Source organism: Pteropus alecto, unplaced genomic scaffold (genome assembly GCF_000325575.1).
Source record: "Pteropus alecto unplaced genomic scaffold, ASM32557v1 scaffold113, whole genome shotgun sequence".
In the NCBI taxonomy this organism is placed as follows: Eukaryota; Metazoa; Chordata; class Mammalia; order Chiroptera; family Pteropodidae; genus Pteropus; species Pteropus alecto.
Window position 1 is genome coordinate 3,811,984 of NW_006433949.1, and position 17,945 is coordinate 3,829,928.

General features: G+C 46.5%; 1 protein-coding gene and 1 pseudogene across 1 annotated transcript in view; one reads left to right on the forward strand and one right to left on the reverse strand.

Annotated features, from left to right (window-relative positions):
• NOS1 (nitric oxide synthase 1) overlaps positions 1-17,945 on the reverse strand; it is a 100,488-nt gene that overhangs the window by 82,135 nt on the left and 408 nt on the right. The gene's annotated exons all lie outside the window — the stretch shown is intronic.
• Positions 14,227-14,345, forward strand: LOC112477285 (annotated as a pseudogene).

Below are 17,945 nucleotides of genomic sequence, written 5' to 3' on the forward strand. Positions count from 1 at the left end.
AGCACCCTCGTCCCAGGGGGTCTCCCCAGACTGGTAATTCCCCTAGTTTCATGGCTACAGTTCTCCTGTGACGACTTTGATCTTTCCTGATCTAACGTCCATACCCCGGGGGCAGGAATGAGCTAGAGTGAGGAGTAGGAGGATTAACTGTCATTTAAAGTCTGACGGTAGGTCCTGTGGCTGAGGGTTTGGGAAGCCCACCCTCTCTTACATCCCCACTTTCTACCACCTCTTTGAATGGCGGTTTTACAGTATCTATCCCCAAATTTAAAATACATAGATCTTTGGCCTGGCAATTTGTTATTTTTATTATTTTTTTAAAATTTTATTTATTTTTTCCTTTTTTTTTTTAAAAAAAAACTAAGTTTATTGGGGTAACATCGGTTAATACAAATATATAATTTTCAGATGTACGTTATAATTTGACATCTATATATTCTCTTGTGTGATTACCACCCAAAGTGTCCAGTTTCCTTTAGTTACCATATATTTGATCCCCTTTACCCACTTCACCATCCCCCTACCCCGCTATGTTTGACCCCCTTTCCCTATCTACCTCTGCCTGGCCTGGCAATTTAAATTTTAGGACTTTCTCCTGCAGATAAACAAGAAGGAACATCCTTAAACACACACACACACACACACACACACACACACACACACACACACACACACCCCTTCCTTGCGGGGTTGTTCGGAATATGAAGAGATCTGAGTGTCCATCAGTAGCATATAAAGCGTGGCACATCCATACAACGGAATCCTATGCAGGTATTACATAAGGGGTGATTAGATCTAAAAGGATCGACAGAGAGTGATCTTCAAGATACATTATTGGATTTAAAAAGCAAATGGAGCACACACACAGATACATGGATGTCTATATATGTATACACACACCCGTTTCTGTATCCATCCCCTGTATTCATCCATACTTCCATGTAAGCCTGAAAATGCCCTGAACACCTCTGGGAAAGCATCCAAGTTACTGGCCGCAGCAGTGGCTTCTGGGACAGAGGAGTGGGAGGCCAGGGGTCCAGTGAGAGAAAAGCTTTTTTTAAATTTTTTATTGTATATTCTTTTTGTAGATGGTATATCTGGAACACAAAAAGAGCAGGATTTGGTGTGCTGAAACATGGAACTCAAGAGAGGCGGCCACAGCCTCAGGCCCCCAGACTTGGTGGTGAGTCGACACCACTGAGGTGTGGAGAGGGTGTCGCCGGCCTGTTCCATCATCAGGAGAGAGCTACAGGGCTGGCGTCTCCATGTTGGAATAGATTTAAGGGATTATAGAGTCTTCATTTCATCTTCATTTTGCAAAGCTCATTTTTATGAGCTAGTTCAGCCAGCTGTAGAGCACTATATCCATCATATAGACAGAAAATTCCAGGGTTTGGGGACAAAGATTCTTTACGGTTCTTAAATTCCTTCCATCTGTGGACCCCCTCAGTGGCACAAAATTCCCCAGAGATGTACCTGTCTCTCCACCCTTGTGAGATGTGTCCCATCACCTGCAGTGTTATGTAGCGGTCAAAGGCATGGCCTTGGAGCCGGAAAGAGCATCATCTCTACCACCTATCAGCTTCATCAGTAATATCCTCATCTGTAATATGGGAACAATAAATTACACGAGATAATTAAGTGGGAATGCATTTGGTGGGATAACACATGTAACGTGCAGGGCACTGTTAACTATTATGTTTAGAGTCACTTTAGATTACACATCAAGGAAAATGAACTATTTCGGGCCAGATATGCGAACATAATCATGATCAAGAGGACGGCCTTATTACTACAGCAAGGAAACATGTTACCAGCGGTCTCTGAAATGTTTCTTAAGAATCTTTGGAAAAAAGATAGTACGTATTTTCTACCTCCAATAAACCTTACCCTCTTTTATTTTCTTTTTATTCCTTTCCTTCCTTCCCTTTTCTTACTCTTTGCCTTCCTTTTCCTTCATCCAAGTCCATTTATTTATTAATTCTTACATATTTCCCACCTGAGTCAGCGAGAAGACAAGGCACTAATACAAGGATGGACAAGACAAACAGCCTCCCTGCCCTCAAAGCTCACAATCTGAGGGCAGAGGGAGTGGAGAGAGATATTAGCAACAAGTAAAGTGAGTAGAACAAAGTGGAAATATAGGGTGCTCATGGGAGCATGAATAGGACAGCTAATATAGTCTGGGTGGCGGTGGTCAGGGAAGGCTTCCTGGAGGAAGAGTTGACCGGCCAGATGAAGGAATGGGTGGTGGGAGTGAGGGATGGAGGAGAGAAGGTACCGAGGTGGGAGGGAGCAGGCATTTGAGGTGCTGGACAAAGTCCACTGTGGCAGGGGAAGAAAGGCCATGTCCTATAAAGCTGGAGAGGTCTTAGGGAGCTGGATCATGCAGTTCTCTTGAGAGCTAAGTTAAAGATTCTGGGCTTTTTTCTTGGAGTAATGGCAAACATTAGAGGGTTTTGAGAAGAGAACTTCTGTGGTCAGATTTATATTTTATAAAGATCGCTCTGGCTGCTGGGTGGAGAATGGGTGGGAAAGGCAAGGCTGGCTATGATGAACCCAGCAGGGAGGCTGCTGCGGGCCAGTGATGAGAGCTGATGCTGGTGAGGGTTCAGGCAGTGAAAGGGAGGAAGGAGAGAAATGGACGGATCGAAAGGATATTTATGAGGTTGAGTCAACGAGATGCAGTGACTGACTGGGTGGAGGGGGTAAGCAGAGGAGGAGGTGTCCACAGGGACGTCCCAGCTTCTGACTTCCAACAGACAGAATGGGAGAGGGGATAAAAATGGGGTGAACAAAAAAGAAAAGAGGAAACTCATTTGATAGAGTTATCCTTCCTGAGTAGTAAGAACTAATTTAACCTGTGGTCTAGCATATTGTAAGAGTCAACATTTCTTTGCATCGTTATTTCTACACTTTTGAGAGGATTACAAACAATACGCCTGATTTGACGCATCCCCCCGCTGTGCCACGTATTGGTCATTTGATCTTGGGAAAGTCATTCAACATTTTGAATCTCCATTTCTTTTTGTGAAATGGAAAAGGTAAAAAAAACCCAACTACCTCTCAAAGTTTTTGTGAACATTATAAGGATGCTGTAAAGAACACGTCTTTGTAAACTGCAGATGTCAAATGCAGAGGCAACGTTAAGTCTTTCTTTTTAAGAGGACATCGAGAACAGTGTCTTTCAAATTGAGGAGCTTAGTATTAAGTTGAGGCTCAACCAAGTTTCTCCCCTCATTCCTCGGGTCTTTGGGTGCCCCTGGTGCAGGGAAGCTGGGTCAAGAGAATGGCAAAACGTGCTCATGGAAAGAAAAAGAAGAATGGTGATCGTAAGGGAGCGGTGATAACATCCGTTCCCTTAACTTTAAAGTTCCCTGTAAACAGATCACAGCACAGGCGTGAATCAGTTACAGATGAATTTCAGCAAATTTCAGAGAACACATAAAATAGTAAACACAAACTACAATGGCAGGAATAACTCCACGCACGTCAGATATATCAGTAATAATAATAAATGTAAATGAGTTAAATTTGAGTAAACGATCAAGCCTGTCAGGTTGGCTAAATGCATTTGCATTTGTTCTGTATTAGCATGATGGGGGGACAAGGGCCAAGGGCAGGAGGGCAAATAGCAGGTATGAGCTTGGTATAGATCTACCAGTCACTTAACTCGGAGGCAGCATAGTTCTGCTTTGATTTGAAAGATAAAATTAACTCTCTTCTTAGCATATGTTGGCACCTATAAGCACAAAATAAATATTTACTGAATAAATTATCAGCAATATTATCCACAGCAATATCTTCTATTGAATTTTTATTATACGAAATGAGCAGTTTTGCAGATGATCACATTCGCCAAAGTCCTACAGTTCAAACTAATATTTTGAACATATTTCTGTGTAAGCACTTCAGTGAATTATCTAATTTCATTCTTTTACCAACCATACAAAAGATATGACATCATTATTCCCATTTTATAGATGTTACAACTGAGGTTCAAAGATGTTAGTTAAGTCATAGACATTGATTCAAATCAAGTTTGTCTGAACTCAAAATCTTTGTTTTTTTAAACTGACTAAACTGTTTTATTAACTCTAATAATTTTCACTCAGAGTTTCTAAGTAGATAATCATATAATCTATAAATATAAAAGCCTTTGCTTTAATCACTTTCGAAGTACTACTGTGTATGTTTATTTCAGTTGGCCTGATCATCACTTATAATTTTTGTCATTGGAAATTGAAAGAGACTGTAGGGCTTTTCTATTCCAGTGCTTCATAATATGGAATCTAAAGACCCCAACGGAGCTCGGGGGTGCCTGAAAATCCTGGAATTGGATAGAAAAAATGCCCAACCTTTGTGACTATATGTGCATTTATATGGGGAGAGAGTCCATAGCATTAATATGGTTTTTCAATCACTTCACGATCCGCTAAACAATAAGAAGGGGAGTCACTGGGTTGACCCTGCATTTTACAGATGAGGAATTTGAGGCTCATAGATGGGGAAAGACTTGCCGAAGGTTCTTAGAGATGGAGTCAGAAATAGGATTCAGGTCTCTTGCATTAGTTCTCCTCAAACTCAGGCTGCATGCTTATTTTTTATTGCCACCCACATGAAATTAGGATCTTTACTCAGGATCCTACATTCAGCAGTAATGCTGAGCTGAGGATGTGAGCCGCAGCCCTTTCTATCTAGTTACGCTGTCTTTTTTTTTTTTTTTGATTCTTCAAAATAAGCCCAAGGAGCCAAGTGCCTCCTCAGCTCTTACTTCCTGGTGAACCACCTCCAATTATTGACTGACTCTCCAGGACTGATAACAGGGGTTCTGAGGATACCATGACAGGTGGAGGGAGGGGACAAATTGTCACAAGTCATGCACACAATTCCAGAGTTCTCAGGTGTCCCAGAGCCTTGTAGGGGTCCATTGACTCCATCCTAGTTGCTTGGCAAGGTAAATGTTTAAAAGATCAATTTCATAATTAGGATAAAAAGCGGAGGACACTTATCTAGTGTTGACTAAGGGAGCCATAAATGATAATGGAGTTTTTAAAATAATAAAGTAAAAATAAGGATCATAGTATTAGAGAGATCCTTGCTACGACTCCTTTATTTATTCAGCTTTTATTGAGCAATGACTTTGTTCCTAAAATGATCACCCTAATGAACTATGAGTGTACTAACTGTACACTCCTTGATGGCAAAGGTCATGGCTCCCTGGTGTACCCTCAGTGCAAAGTGCTTGGCACATAGTAGGTGCTCAGTAAATCAGAGTCTCACTCTCCAAGTCTGCAGCTATCGAAGTAGCCCTGGTGGGAGGTGAGAGGGAGCAGTGGAGACGGCAGAGAACAGGAGAGGCCATCGTCCTCTGGAGCACCATTCCAGCTGGTGGTTGCCGTGCAGGAAGGTGGGGCTGGTGTCAGCTCACTTCCTGCCAAGCAGCTGCAGGAATGGGGTGATGACATGGCCCATTATAAATGAAGTAATGGATGCAGGGGTCTTTGCATACTTGGGTAATGACACTTAGATTCAGAAAGAGGAAAGCTAATGTGGGGTCTTAATGGAGTTTGTAAAATGATCATTGATGGACATGGCCTAAGGTCTTACTACATCATGTGGTTCATGGACCAGCAGGCATCACCTGAGAGATACTTAGAAATGCAAAGTCTCAGGCCCTACCCCAGACCTAAGAATCAGACTTTGCATTTTAAGATCCTCAGGAGGTTGGTGTGTATATTATAGTTTAAGAAACCAGTGTGCTTCTGATGTAGTCGCGTGATGCTTCAAGCAGACCACTTCAGTCTAGGGAGTGTGACAATGTTAGGTTGAACCGTGTAAAATTGCAGATACACAACTATTTTGTGACCTACGAAAATGGTAATTTCAAATGAAATTTCAGTTTCAACCCAAACTATAAACTGTTTTGCCCAAAAGTGCTTCAGACCCAGGTTATCTTTTGCTTCAAAAGGGCTCTGGCCAGATTCTACAAACAACACCCACAGGCATACACCTAACTTTCATTTGGTTAACACAAAAAGTGGAAATTTCACACGAAATACAAATTTCTGGTCTTCCTGGGACATTGGAAGGTGCGCTCACACTGAGTCTGCCTTCCTGAATGTCAGTGCCCCTTTGATAGGGCGTGAACCCCCCTATTCCTCTTGGTTCCCAGGTCAGCCCCTCTCACTCATTTGTTTCCTGCCAGGACCCTGCAGGGTATTTTTTTTTTGACTGGGGGACCCCTGCTAGTGAGTGTTAAAGGGAAGCAAGGAAGGTCACCTTTAGAAGCTGCTCAATGAAGGGGCGGATGTGCTCAGTGATTTGGGTCCTGTCCTAGGTGCCCCAAGTTGGTCCAGGTCCCCACCTTCCTGAAAGCTCTCTGCACTGTGCCCGGTGGCAGATGCTCACCCTGCCCTCATCTTTCCTGAGTTAAAGCTACTGAGAACGGTGCAGCCTTTCACACAACGGTCACCCTTCACTCCATATCTGCTTCTTCTCTCACCTCGGTGTGTTTACAAAAACTCTTCCTGGAGTGACACCTTTCTCTCCAGAGTTTTTTCTTTTGATGTCAGACCAGTCCGTGCGGACTCATTCCAACAAGAGCTGAATGGAAGCCAGCCTCCTCTTTCCATCTGAAGGAATCACACAGTCCCGGGTCCCACATGTTGTCCTTAGTGACTGTGTCTTGGGGTTACCTAAACTGGCTGGGTCTTTACCTTCTGTCGCACTGGTATACCTGATAATACCCTGGAAGACACCCCTTCCCCAGCACTGAGCAACACGTTCCCATCTGATTCAGCCTCACCTAACAGAGCTCTCTGCAAAGAAAGTCCCAGAAGAAAGAGAGTGACGTCACCTTGCCGACGTCACAGAGGTGGGAAGGAAGATTCATGGGAGAAAGTCGTGGTTAAGCTGGTAGGTCTTTGGTTCAAATCCTGACTCTGCCATTTGTTGACATTTAGAATCTCTGTGCCTCACCTGTAAAATGGTGAGTAATAACAGTATGCACTGTGCGGGGCTCTTGCGAACACTATATGAAATGTCATATTTCCCCAACTGGTCTCACCGCCTTCCTATCTTTGTATCATACCTGTGTCTCACCTGTGTAATTATTTACCACTTTTCCTTAAAGTTGACTCACTTTTTACCTTACTTACTATAACATCAACATATGCAATAATATCCATGAAATCATAATACAAAGATGCCGGCTTCATTTTTCTATTACCTGTCAGAACAAATATTTAATGAGTAAATTTTAAAAAATGGATATGACCTCCCTCCCATCATGAGAAAACACTGAACAAACTCAGACTGAGGGATATTCTACAGAACAGCTGACTAATCTTTGAAAGTGTCAGACACGTGAGAGGCAAGGAGAGATTCATAAACCATCACAGATCAGAGGAGACTAAGGAGAAATAAGCACTAAAAGTGATGTGGGATCCTGGATAAGATCCCGGAACAGAGAGAACTTCATTAGTAGAAAAAGTGGTGAAATTCAAATACGGTCTATAGTTTAATTAATAATATATTCATTGTCAATTTTTCGTCCTTGACAAGCATACTATGGCTATGGACTTTTTTATATATTCGAGGATGCTGGGAAAAGGATATAAAGAAACGCATTGCACTGTTTTGCAACTTTTCTCTACGACTAAAATTACTTCGAAATAAAAAGTTTTAAAATGTGGGGATCAGTTAAGCAGTCTCTCTCTCTTTGCTCCCTCCCTTCAGCACCTGGCGATCACTCATCAGCCTTTGTCTCCATGGATTCGCCCCTTCTAGGCATTTCGTATAAGTGGATCCTATACTCCGTGGCCTTTTTGTATCTAGTTTCTTTCATGTCGCACAATGTCTTCAAGGTTCATCCGTGCTGTGGCATGTGTCAGTACTGCATTTATTTTTATGGCTGAATAATATTCCATTATCTGGATGGAGCACATTTTGTTTATCCATCCGTGGGTTGATGGACATTTGGGTTGTTTCCACATCAACTATTGTGAATAGCGCTGCTGTGAAACTCATGTACGAGTTTTTGTTTAAACACTTATTTTCAATTCCTAATGGGTAGGGGGTTTCCTAGTAGGGTGATGGAAATATTTTGAGACCAGATAGAGGCGACAATTGTAAAACACCGTGGATATACGAAACGCCACTGAACGGTACCCTTTAAAATGATAAATTTTATGTCATGTGACTTTTACCTCAATAAAATGGGTACCACCAGTGGAGGAGTATCTACCACATTTTAGAAAACCTGTGCTTGTGTGAGAGACCACAGTACCCCGCCCTTGGTGAGTGTGCAAGGAATGTTGGCCAGTGCTTATGTGAGAGACCACAGTACCCCGCCCTTGGCGAGTGTGCAAGGAATGTTGGCCAGTGTCATTGTTGTTACCGGAGCCACATGCAACTCCCGGTTCCCACCCCAGGGTCATCTCCACAACTTCACTCTGCTTTCGCCAAGAAAATTCCTCCAGGTTTAATCTACTGTACTCCTTGAAGGTCAGCAAGAAAATTCCGGGGACCCTGGGAAGCTACCACTAGAATGCCTTGCTTTGGCATCCAAGAACTTCTGCTTTCACAAGACACATGCCCAGCTGGCATGACCCCGCTGGCCATCGCTCAGCTGACCCCGCTGGCCATCGCTCAGCTGGCCATGCGTTCAGAACAACACAGAATGGACATTCAACAGATACTATACTGGTTACTTGTTGACCGAACACCAAACCCACCTCAGCAGCTTACTCAATAAGCCTTACCTCCTCAATGACTAAACGCTTTATTTAACCAGGACTCTACGCTATAATTTGCTGGTTAAGTACAATGCCCTGGCACTGTTCATTTGATTTTATAATGTCCACTCCCATTTCCTCAAAGTACCTGGGGATATCTTTCAGGATTTGAAACAAAAGAAAATGCCTGATTTGTTTGGAGGATTCCATGAGAATCCTACAGAAAACTGGAGACCCTCCAGCACATTCTAGATCAGAGAAGCATCTTTCTGCTCGGAGCTGACGAACTGGGGTTGGTTTTATTGATGATCATCAGCGAGCTCTTCCTCTTTTCCCTCCTCTGTGCTGGTTGTTGTCCATCCCCAGATCCATTCTCCACCTTTCTCCAAACCTATCCAGGCCCCAGGAAGAGACCGACCTCTATGGATACCCAAAGGCTCCTTGCCCTCTGGCCTCTGATTGGGTTTGGCCAATGAGAGGCACAGATGAGGTGAGAGAGAGAGAGAGACTGCACTCCATGCCTCTGCTCCATCCCATTTTAGTGCTGTGGTCTGGACAGGTCTGCATCCCTCTCCCTCCGCCAGCATAGCTTCTGCTGGGAGGTCTCTACCTCTAACCCCTTCCCTTGGCCCAAAGACCTTCAGCCACACAGTTCCCTCTCTGGCTTCATCGGGCCGGGTGGCCATCACCTCCCTAGTCCCTGGACACTTCATCCTCCTTTGTTGGTGCCCTAAACTGTGTCCTTAAATAATTCCTTCATTAAATTATCTTGGAAATCCAGGTTGCAGATGCCTTCTGTTTCCTGATTGCACCCCGACTGACAAATCTTCATCCTCATTGCGCCTGGGGCCTAGGGATGAGGACTGTCAGAAGCAGCCCTAAGGGCCAAGGGCGTAACACGTCTAAGTGGAATTTTCCTAATGGCCGAGCTCATCCTTCCTGATAAGCTGATGGAGCACCCAAAATGCACCCAGCATTTAACGGTCCCAATAACCCCGAGTAGTGGAGTTTTCCCTATGTTTACAGAAGAGGAAAGGAGGTTTAAAGAGAGATTAGATAACTTGCCTAATAAGTGGCAGTGGTTGGGTTCAAATCCAGCTCGGATGGGCTCCAGAATCCTGCCTCTGCCCTGTCGCCTCACATCCATAGGGGTCTGATAGATTGAAGAGCCAGTGTCACGGTAAGTCAGACCCCTGCGCCTGGCAGAGAAGCTCGCTGACCCCAAGAAAGCTGTCAAAGCTGCAGCTCTGAATCACTCTTCGGAGCTCAAACACATTCAGGCGCGCCAAGGCTATCAAGCCAGCGGTAGAAAAGGCAACTTTGGAAGATATTCCAGGAACGAACCTCAAGCTCATTTCTCAGTTCCTCAAGAGGCACGGAGCCTGTTCTGCTGCTGACAGAGGGAACTGTCGTCTGCTCATTGCTCAATGCCCCTGATGTAATGCACCGCGGAAGAGGGCTCAATTGGGATGCTAAACAGCCGTAAATGACATTGTCACCAGCCTTCATAAAGCACAGTGACTCACAGCCCTAATTAAAATGCTGGGGGAAAAATGTAAAGAAAGGCTGCCATGGAAAACAGTGACATTTTGCAAAACTGCGGATTATTTCTTCCAGGAAAAGAGGTGCTCATGAGGGTGTGTCTATGTGTGTGCATGTGTGTCTATGTGTGTGGAGGAGAGGGGACGGAGATGGAGAGGCTGAATATTATTCTCCTAAGAAACATAAAAAATTTTAACACAGAGGAAAGTCTAAATAAAGCTACTCCTGCCATCCAACTTTTTGTTATGAGATGTTTAAACAGAGGAAATTTAAAAGACTAGTACAACACCTATCAACTTCCAACTAGATTCAATCGACTATTAGCACTTGCCCATTACGCAGAACCATTTGAAAAGAAGATGCTTCAGCCCTAAATTCTAAAGCATGTCGTCTACGAATAAAGATAGTCGCCCACAGAACCCACAGTACCATTATTACCTCCAAGACGATGAACTACACTTGCAAAATGTCACCAGATATCCAGTTAAGGTCGTTCTTTAAACAATGGTAACCTCCGTCATAAATCGAATCCTCCCTGCTTAGCAGAGAGAAGTCAATGGACCACACAGAAATGGAGCAGGACGACTTTTGGCTTCACGGGAGCTGGTTCCTGTCACCAGAGTCTCAAGATGAAGGGTACAGGGTACATTGCTTGACTTAGGCACCCGTTTGGAACCAGACGAGAAATCCACTGTGATTACACTGTGTTGTTTTGAAAAAGAACCCTCCTCCAAACTAAATCTCTGCATGATTTCGTCCAATGTAATCACCCATTTTAACCACAAAATGTGGCTCCTGATGACTTCCTGCTGTTTCTGAAATGCCAATACACCCTTAAAAGCCCAAAAAGGTATCACCAGTAGGGGAATTCGGAAAGAACTATTATAATTTCTGAAGGCAAGCCTTGAAGAAGATACCCACAAGAAATCCTGGGCAGGGAAGGCAGCAGTTAAGGAAGTAACATTTATCTACATGTAGGAGTTTTGCATGTTTGTAAAAAAATAATAAAAAACAATAAAAATATCAAGCCACAAGATATCCATCCGGTCTCATTATCTTATAAAATATTTTGCAACAAATAAAGGAGTTTTGTTTCAATGACTATCATATTAGAGGAGAAATGACAAATAAAGGTCTTTCCAGCTAAGACTCGTCTAAATAAACTAGCACATAGATGTTATTGACTCTTTTCATTACCTGAATTCTGCTACATTAATGTAATTGGTTTTTGTTTTCCTTATTGAATATTGTAGAGCTAAGAGACTGTTTCAAAAATCAAAGAGAAAAACATGCCCAAAATATGTCAGTTGCTATTGAGTATTATTCTGATTTATCTCTGAAGGTTACCCTTTTGCTTAAAATTCCTGGAATGAAACACAGCATGATGTGGTCCACACAGCTCTTTTAAGGACCAAAGAGGATGGGCTGACCACACCATTTGCCCCATTGCATTGCAGTTATTGGCAAGTTGATCTCTTTCTCAGACACTGGGAATGCTTGAGGGTAAGGATGGTGTCGTGCACTCCTTTATGCCCCAAGCCTCTCTTATGGGCTCTGGCACAGAGCTGGGAGTCAGGGCTTGTTTGTTAGATGAAGATGCAGCTTTCCTGACTCTTGCTGATACGAAATCCTTTAGCTGAGAAACACTGGCTGCTCATCCATACAAACTGTACTTGGGCAAGCTTTTTGAGTTCACGAGCTCCCTTCTTCATTTCTACCTGGAAACAGGTTCCAGAAAAGCTCATCTTTTTAACCCTCATGGTAGCGAGTTAGCTATCAGGTTTCACATAAAGAAGAGATTCCTGAATATTGTTTAATGCTGGCGGGCAAAGGTTCCCGGCAGAAGCTGTGACACTTTTCAGGACATCCCTGAAAATCTGTGAAATTGCTTTCAGGTGCCTTTCGTTCCAAAGCATCTCAGATGGCGAAAAAGGACTGTGTTTTCTGGGGAATCTCAGTTGAGAAGAGGTGATCTTATGATGGTAGGTGACAGAATATGTAAATCGGAGGTGGGAAAAAGGAAAACACTGCCCAGGCTGGAAGAGGGAGCTCCGCTCCTACCAATCAAATGGCTCTGTGCTTTCGATCCTAACAGAGCACCCTTTCTTTTCGGACCTGCCAGCAGAAATCGCAGATGCAGCCGATGGACAAGAATTGGGCAAATGTCTGTCTTGGGTGAGGCATAGAATGTTACAGTTATAAAGGTCTTTGAGGGAAAATAGTCCAGGGGTTATGAGCGGCAGTGTCTTGAAGGTCCAGGCAAGTGACATACACAATACTTAACGAAGGGACCTGTGACCTAAAGGCAATAACGACAACAGCAACAACTAAAACACCCAAACCAAACCGAAACACAACGCAAACCCTGTGCTGGCCGAAGAGAACATACCTGCAGGCTTCCAAATGCAGTTGCCCTTGAATTTCAACTCCTTCATTTCACAGGAGAGAAAACTGGGGCTGGGTGAGTGGAAGGGGCACGGCCCACATCAGCTGGCTGACTAAACGGGTCTCTCCTTTGCGCATTTTTGTTGTTGTTGTTGTTGTTCTGACATTGAAATTGGCCTGACACCATCCCCCTGCCCAGAGTTACACATACACCATCTCACAACAACCTGAATCCTCCTAACAACCTCACGCAGCAGTTATAATTCTCATTTTATAGAAGACATGCCTGAGGTTCGGAGGGGTTAACTCACTCGCCCAGAGTCACCGATTCCACAAGTGCCCGAGCCTGGCATCAGATGCTTCCCCAGATGACATCCTCTTTAGTTTCTCAGTGCAACGCTCTGTCTTTTGACCGGGCTGCACTTGACCAAATTCAGCACCGGAGACTCTGTCACTGAGACGGGGCTACAAATCAGAAGGCTACCAGCCCCGTTGCCGTTTCCTCTGAGAAGTCTTCCCTGATACCCCCAGCCACCCATCCTGGGTGCTGAGCAGCATTTACTTCTACCTCTCGTGCAGGAATTTCACGCCTGGCACAGAGCTTGTTCGGTGGCCATTGCTTGACCAGACCACAGGCTTTGTCAGTGCGGGGCTCACACCACCTTAATCTGGTACCTGCCCTTGGGGCCTGGCACTGGGCCTGCCCTTTTACACTCATCATTACACATTGGACGAATGCGCTGACGTCTGCCGCAGAACCACACATATCTGCTGCTTGGCTCTCTGGCTTATTATCACTAAATACGGCTATGCCAAGATCCACTGCCCGCTATACCCTGTTAGCTATGCTTTTATTGGAGACCTCGGGGCATTTTCTGTTGACAGATCATTTTCATTTAATACAGTCAAGTGGACTCAACTTTTCAGCATTGCAGGATGCTGCTCATAGATCTCCTTCCCTACGAAAGGCCTGTGACAAAAACATACGCAGGACTTGCAAAGGTTGGGTGGGGACCCAACTCAGCTGTCCAAATGAACTGCAACCAATGGCTTTGGTGAAACCCATTGTAGTTAGACAGGGTTTATTAGCTCCTATGATTACTCGGTTCCTACAGTTATACCTGATATGTCACTTTTTAAAGGAATTTCCTCTCTGAAAGGACAGACAGGTCAACCGTTTGGGCCAATTCCCAACATTAGATGGGGTCTCAGAGCTTATGTGCACCAAGGTCAAGGTGGGAGGAATCACGTGCAGTCTCTCTGAACAGTTTGTCCAATCTATGACAACAACCAGGAAAAAGACAGAATTAAATTTCCTTTAAGTTCAGAATCCATAGGGTTTCTCTATACTGAAGTAAATGTGGCATTATCATATATGAGCACTGGGCAAAGAGTCAAGACTAAGACTCTATTCCAGCTTTGTCGATATAGCTGTGTGACCTTCAGCAAGTCACATACCTTTTCTGGGCTTCAGTTTCTCCATCTGTAAAATGCAGGTGATGGACAAGAGCTGAAGGTGGTAGAATCTCTTGGAAATGTCTCGTTATAAATACAGAACTTCGTCTATGGCCATGTCACCCTGAACATGCCCGATCTCATCTGACCTTGGAAGCTAAGCAAGGTCGGGCCTGGTTAGTACTTAGATGGGAGACCACCTAGGAAGACCAGGTGCTATAGGTATAAAAAAAAATACAGAATTTCAATCTCGCTTGGGGATGCTGTTTTAGATCTGTGTGTGTGTGTGTGTGTGTGTGTGTGTGTGTGTGCGCGTGTGTGTGTTGTGGGGATCACTCTGCCTTTAACCAGTGCCTTGGTGGATTCTGATGCTGATGATCTACAGGCTGATGTTTGGCATTTGCTAGATTAGATGATGTCTAAATGCTATCATACATTAGAATAAGGAAAATGGTCATGTTGCAGCCTTTCACTTGTTAACCATACAAACCCACACTGGCCCATGGTGGGAAGCATGTCCCTTTCTTCTGTCCTGGAATATCAAATTCCACTTCTGCACAATCCGATTTCTAATAGGAAAAAGCCTCCGTTCTAACGGGTGCAGACTGTTGCCAGTGCCTCTCAACCATGTTCCAAGGCTCACCAAACCATGCACAGACCCACAGAAACCGAGTGACAGGCAACACACTGAGTCTTGTCATAAGGCAACTCAAAACATACACCTAAGAAGGCAGCACAGTCAAACCTGTGTGTACTCATAATCCCCAGGTGAACTGACCCCCCAATTCTTCCTATATCCTTGGGAAGCAGCATCCCCACAACGGGGAGGTTTTGGACAGCCGTCTGGGTGGTACCTTGGACAGCTCTTTGCAGCTTGGCTCCAGAGACCCTCGGAAAGCAGCCTACCCCGCTAGACCACTCCCAGCTTCTCACCCTTCCTGGTGTGGTCCTTCCTTCCCCATGGAAGACTGAAACTGGGGTGGAGGGGTGGCTCTGGCCATTTAGGGGGGAGGGATTGAAGAAAAAGCAGGAAGAGCAAAGGGCAAGCTAGTGTGGAAACCACATCTACAGTATTGGCCCCAAATGGTTGCTACAGAAGACCTCCCTCTGGGGTTCCCCTTCTTGTCCGATCACCAATCTTGGCATAAAACTATCGTTTCCAGAACTTACACATACATTTTCACAAATGTTCAAAACAACCCCTCATCGGAATTATTGTTCTCATTTTGTAGATAATGGAACTGAAGTTCAGAGAGGTTAAGTGACCAGCCAGAGGTCACACAGCCATGGAGTAAGTTAAGCTTAGCCCCAAGCAGAGAGCTTTGCCAGATCCCATTACCGTGTGGCTTGCTCTGTCCGTACATGGTGTGGGACTTTGGGGAAATCCGAATTTCTGGAGATGCAGTCGTGCTCCTGAGTTTCGGGGTAGCCTCTGTCCAAGCAGACATATCAGGAAATGAGGCTGTGGGTACTCTGGTAGGAGCACATGTTAGACTGCTTATGAGCCCAGAGATGTACCAAAAAAAAAAAAAAAGCCAAATTAAGAAGTCAAAAGCTGGGACTGAGGTCTCCAGCTGTGCTGCTTACTAGCTAGGTGACTATGGGCAAGTCGCTTGGCTTGCCCTACTCAATTTCCATCTCTGCAAAATGGGATTCGGATTGCTGTGCTGGTGACCTGGGGGGATTCCAGGAACACCTTGTGTGAGACGGTGTCCTGGGGATGGCACGAAGCCACGTGCCCTTCAGGGCTTGGAATCAGGCTGGCGGAAAGAACTGGGGTGGCGGTGGTAGACATGGTGGGTCAGAATGTCCCCCTCCGAGACCTGCCAAGGCTTCTCGCGTCTGTCTGCCGAGATGCCTGAGGCAGAGGATGGATGCCGCCCCCGCAGCCTGGGGCACAAGAGGCTCCTTCTCCGGTTTACCTTAAGTTCAAAATAACAACGGCGAGAATCCATATTCCCTTGTGTCTTTGTGAAGCCGCAATGTTTACCCAAGGGGAAGGTTTTCCTTCATTCGCCTGGGGCCTGGCCTGAATGGGTAGCCCCTTCGTTCCCTCTCCCAAGGTCCTGGGCCAGGTGATGAACCCTGCATGCGCTGGCCAGCTCTCCACCTCTGCCCAGGGACACCCTAGGGGCCCTTCCTGCATTGTTGCTAGTGCAGTTCCGTTTTTCTGGGGACTGAGCTTGAGCTGGGCGGCTACAAGGGGCTTGTCTGCAGGAAGGACTTACATATGGTTTCTTCAAGACTACTTGGGTCCCACTGAAGGGAGCACAACCTACCACAGCCAGAGGACTCTGGGGGGGGGGCGGGCCGTCACAGTTTCTGGAAACCCCCAACGACCCAATCACTCAGATCCGGCCCCGCAGCATTAAAATAGTAAATAAAATACCAGCAATGTTTCCTGCGAATTGAGTGCTTGCCCTAGGCTTCACATTCACGATTTTTTACCATGAGAAAGGTACCATTTTACAGACGAGAGAACTCCGGCTTAGAAAGGTGAAGGGGCTTACCTAAGGCCACACAGCAAATAAAGAGTAAATCTAGGGTTAGAACGCAGGGGTGTCCCTCGGACATTTTCTGCCCTCGTTCTACTGCCTGCTTCTCTGCGCACGCCCCAGGCAGCGAGGTCCCGGTGCCCTGAGAACCACCAGCGCACCTGCCACAGTGGCCTGGGCGTGGGGACAAGGCTTTCGCGATCTCTAAGGCGCAGTCCAGAGAGCCTGGTTTGGCCCCTCGGGCCCAAGGGCCCTTCAGGTGGCCCTGGAAGTTGGATCTCGCGGGGACCTTGCTCCAACCCTTGGTCACCTGGAAGCAAACATACCGCGCGCAGTGCACTAATTCCGAATCGCAGCGAAGCGCGCGCCCCGAGCCCATCAGAGGGACTCTCCGGGAGCCTTAGAGCCTCTTCCTAGCGGGAGGCACAACTTTCCTAGGTTCTGGGAACCAGCGCTCTCGCACCCCAATTCCATCGGACATGAGTAGTGAGAGGTGCAGGCGGCCCTCCATTATGACAGGAGCGCAATGAGGATCCTTACAAAGTTGGAAGCCAGGCAGGAGCAACCTTCCCAGGAGCAGAGCCGCCCAGCCTCGGGCCCCCCCGCCAAGGGCGGCTAGCAATGCGAAGGAGTCCACTGTTACCGCGGGCTCGCAGGTGCCATACCTCAGGAAAGCTGGGCACGGAGGAAAGCTGCGAGTTGAGGATGGGCAGGTGCACCGGTCCCCGGGGACTGGTGTCCCCCAGCAGCGGGCTGCCCACTGGGAGTAGCAAGCGGTGCCAAAAGGTTCCGCCATTACCGCCAGCGCGCAGCTTGGAGCTGAGCTCGAGGCTGGAGGCGGACGCGGGTCCCTGCAAAGTTGGAGCGGGGTGGGCGCGGGGACCCGACCCCCAAGACCGGAGTCCCAGGCCTGGGGACGCCGGCGGGGGAAGGAGGAACGCGGCTGCCCGAACCAAGTTGGGACGCGCCAACCTGGCGCCTCTCACACGCGCTGGGGGCTTGCACAGGAGCAGAGAGCACGAGGGGACAGGGAGGGGACGTGGGACGCTTGGGCCAAGAACTCACCTGCCGCCCAGCGGGGCAGCTCCGAGGCTGCCTCTCCGCGCTGCGCACCCGCCCGCCTGCTAGTCCGCGCGCCTGCCCGCCTCTTCCTCCGTCTTCTCCTGCTTTTCCTCCTCCTCCACCTCCCGGTTCCGAATCCTCCGGGTCCTCCGACCCACAGGGCTGGAGGGCGCCAGTCGCGCCCACTCACCCCCGGGTGGGAGCCACACGCGTGTCCTTCCCCCTTCGCTTTGTGCCTCTCTGATCCCTCCCCACCCCCTCTCCCCTA